Source organism: Mytilus galloprovincialis, chromosome 3, assembly GCF_965363235.1.
Source record: "Mytilus galloprovincialis chromosome 3, xbMytGall1.hap1.1, whole genome shotgun sequence".
Classification (NCBI taxonomy): Eukaryota; Metazoa; Mollusca; class Bivalvia; order Mytilida; family Mytilidae; genus Mytilus; species Mytilus galloprovincialis.
In genome coordinates, this window is record NC_134840.1 from 11,470,485 (window position 1) to 11,474,717 (window position 4,233).

A 4,233-nucleotide genomic window follows, 5' to 3' on the forward strand; every position below is an offset into this window, starting at 1 on the left:
ATGTATTGTCTTGTTGTACTTACGAAATATAATATGAGATATATGTTGACCAAGACAGCAAAGTTCTGGGTCCGTAATGCTCCCTTAGTTGCCAAAGTCATGTGCACTGAATAATAACATAATGACTCGTATTTCTGAATTAAAATGTTCTATGGGAAAAAAATAATGCTGAGAATCATTTTAAAGAATTATTATTAGGTTAATATTTTGAATTTGGTCTTCTTACAAATATAGAAGACAATGAAGACTTTTTCTGTAAAAAAATGTCATCCTCGGTAAAATTATGATTATATATGTATTCTTATGGAGGACATCAAATTGTTTAATGACTTTTTCATATAAAAGATAGACTTATGATAGAAACCTATGTACATATATTTGTTTATGTTGGCTTTGTTAGTTAACGGAATCATATTTTGTGATGGGTTCGTTTTTAAAAAAAATCGTTTCAATTTCCAACCACGCTGACCAAAACACAAGGTACGATAAGGCCTGGTTTTGGCCCACTTATTTTCTCATTTTTCAAATTCTCTTTATGAAATCTACTTATTATGTTAAACTTTCCCTAAGGTATGAAGTTTGTTTGAAGGAACATCAAAACCACTTAATTTAGCAACTGGTCGAGGTGAGGGGGTAAATATTCGATATTATTCAAATATTGTAATTATTATTCAATTTTCAGGTGACAAATTTTTGGTTTTTAAGTGCCTGCGCCAACTGACCCAGAATTATTTTTTTTCCAATGTCATGATAACTTTGTCTAAATCGCCATATTTTGTTCTGTGTCACGTAAGCGCACGCTATTAACTTTTAAGAAATAATTGTAAAAAAATCGTAATTTTTCCTTCTTTTGGCGTTTAATGCCCTTTCATCCCCCTCACCCCTACCATTTTCTGAAATTAATTGTTTTGAAGTTCATTCAAACAAACTTCAAACATTAGGGAATATTTTAACGTGATAAGTAGCTTTCCAAAACAAATATTTCAAAAATGTGAAAATTGGGGGTCTAAAAACGGGCCTTATCGTACCGTGTCCAAATTTGCAATTGGTCAAATACTGAGATAACATCAACGCACGTATGAGGTTGAATTTTTTGTTTTGCAATGTCAAAGTTGTATATTTGATATTGCTGGAATATTTCAATCAGATGTAATACCACTGATTGCACTAATCTGGTCATCGGAGAAGAGGTACATTGAACAAGTCTGTTTGTTTAGTAATATCAGTATAAGCATGATAAACCTTTTTAATTATTGTTTTTTAAATAAATATACAGTCTATATATAAAGAGATATTTTATGAAAGCAAACAAGCACTTTTTTAGCAGAGACCATAGGTTGTAGATCTAAAGGACTGTTTAAAACATACAACAAAGACACACACAAACCACCACATAGTTATAAGCTTTGAATTGACAAAATATTTAACAATTTAACATAGGAGAATAAAGGACTTGAAGATATGGTAATAACATCAAGAAGTCTAGACCTTTATGATCTCCAACTGACAGCAAATGTGTTTTATCGATTTGGAAAGCGTTGGCAAAATACAACAGCTAATATAATTCTGAAATATATCAATTTGGTGTTTGTTATGTAGCACGTAAAAGATAGTTCATTGTATATCGTTTTTTTTTTTTATAGAATATACTATATTTGATGTTTATATTCATATTATTGAAAGTCACCCTACCATTGACACTCTAGATTTGTATTTCAACGAGAAATTAAAAAAAACAAGTCTATTCGATCAGAATCTTCAATTTGTTGTTTGTACTTTTATAATATAATGAAAACGTTGCATTCAGGTGAACCCATTCATTACATCTATGTACGAAGCATTCATGATATATGCGTCGGTTGTAAATGAAACTATTTCTGAAGGAGGAAATTTGCGTGATGGGAGGACGATAACACATAAACTTTGGAACAGAGAATTTGTAGGTATACATATTTCTAAACTGTCTATTGTTCTAACTGAAACTAAGTGAAGAAAAACGATCACATTCCTTTAAAGACGATAGATTACAAAATGAACAGTACTTAATCAGTGAGCAGAAGAACCAATGACACTATATAAATACATACTATAATAAAATGACCAATCAAAACGTTGATTAGAAATGAAGAGTTGATGAAACATTAAAAGACCAGAACTGTTGTCGAAACTTGGACAGGTATTTGAGCCTCTTTTAAGATGGAGATTTATTCTCTAATTTAAAAAAAAACTCCTTAAAATTTGCATTAGCAAATTTCACAATATCATTTAACGCTAAATGATGACTACGACGACGATGACGCCGACGATGACGCCGACGATGACGACAACTACGATGATGAAGTTAATGAGAAAATGGGGCATGTTATTCAATGATATAACTCTTCAATAGATTCCAAATTACACAGAAGTTAACAACAGTTACTGACACCATTTATGATGGCGATAGTCCTATATTTTGATATTATTGCTCGATTTGTTGTTTACTTTTTACTGCACACACATCATTCTCATCTGAATTTAATGTTGGATAAAATCAATAATATATATAAGGACATTTGAAGACAGCTGACATGTTTCCTCTATAAGGGGTATTCTCTGGTTGCTATTATTTTTGTAGGCTATTATCTTTGTCAACGAGTCTTATTAACATACTGTGATTATAGGGTTAGATGGAAGCATTAAGATAAATAGCAACGGTGATAGAAAAGCAGACTTTTCCTTGTTAGATTTAGATGGTACATCTGTGGAGTATAAGGTCTGTAGATAATATATGTATTATGGAATTATTTGTAGCACAATTATTTACCTAGGAAGCAGATTTCTTGTCTGCACTAAACAGATTTTGAAAAAAAATATACCAATTAGAGTTTATGTGAAAAGAAGAAAAAAAAAAAGAACCCTGAGGAATATTCAAAACGGAAAGTCAATAATCAAATGGGAAAATCAAGAGCTCAAACACATCGAACGAATATATGACAACTGTCATTTTACTGACTATAAAAACATAATAGAAGACGACACAAAAAAATTTAAATACATAAGTCTGGAAATATGTCCATTTTGTTAAAATAAATTAATAATTTAATAATCAACAATTTAACATCGGCAGTGAACATTTTAACCTACGTATATAAATCATTAGTAAATCAATGTTCATTTGAAATGGCAGTTTTGATCTAAACATTTCTTCAAACACACATTTATTAAGCCATTTTCAGTCTACCATTTAATTTTAGAACTTATTCACTACAGTAAAGTCAGTACTGTTTAGACAAATTTTCTTTTAGTCAATTAAGATCTCTGAAGTGTATGTTTAAACGGTTTGGTATTTGTCATTTACCTGTACACATCTACATCATATTGAATTGTCTGAAAAACAACTGTACAGTACTGAATTGACCGTAACTTACAACTGCAATACCATTTAAACATAATTTTTTTAATCCCAGTTTTGTTGATTTTATCAACAAAAAGTCATTTCCCGCTATAATCAACAACTTAACACTATATAAAATGTACCTTTGTTATTTTATGGAAACTAAAAATAATACTAACTGTTTGACATACTAGGTTGTTGCGAACTATTTAGGGTTAGATGGTAAATTAGTCTTTAACGACAGCATTGGAATTCATTGGCCGAAAAACAGAGGACCACCACTAAATAGACCGTTGTGTGGGTACACTGGAAATGATCCAAGATGTGACACAACTGGTTAGTAATATAACATGCAGTTTATTATATCCAAATTCTATATTTAAAATCTTTGCGTATTATCGTAAGCCTTTATTCGTCGGTTTGATGACACTTGAATCCCTTTTTTTTATGTCTTATAATTGACGAATTATAAAAAATTCATGGATCGCACAACGTTCTTCTTTGAGAAGCTTCATTAAAAATGTATGTGCTCGTAAACCGAAAAGTATCGAAACACAAAAGTTTCTGAACATCAAATAAAACAATTACAGGAACAGCTCTTCCGTAACCAAACAAGGTCATCAGAGTTGCAACTCATTTGGAACAAAAGCCTTTTTATACACAAAGATTATAAAAAGTCATGCAAAGACCAAAATTATGCCAGTCCAACTGTATCGACATAATTGACAGTGTATTTCAAAAATAAAAATACACCCTTTATCAGATGTTTGAATACTACAAAGTACATTTTAGTCATATAAAATGCAACATATCTTTTTTTTTAGAAATATCAATGACAGCAATTGTGGTCACAGTCC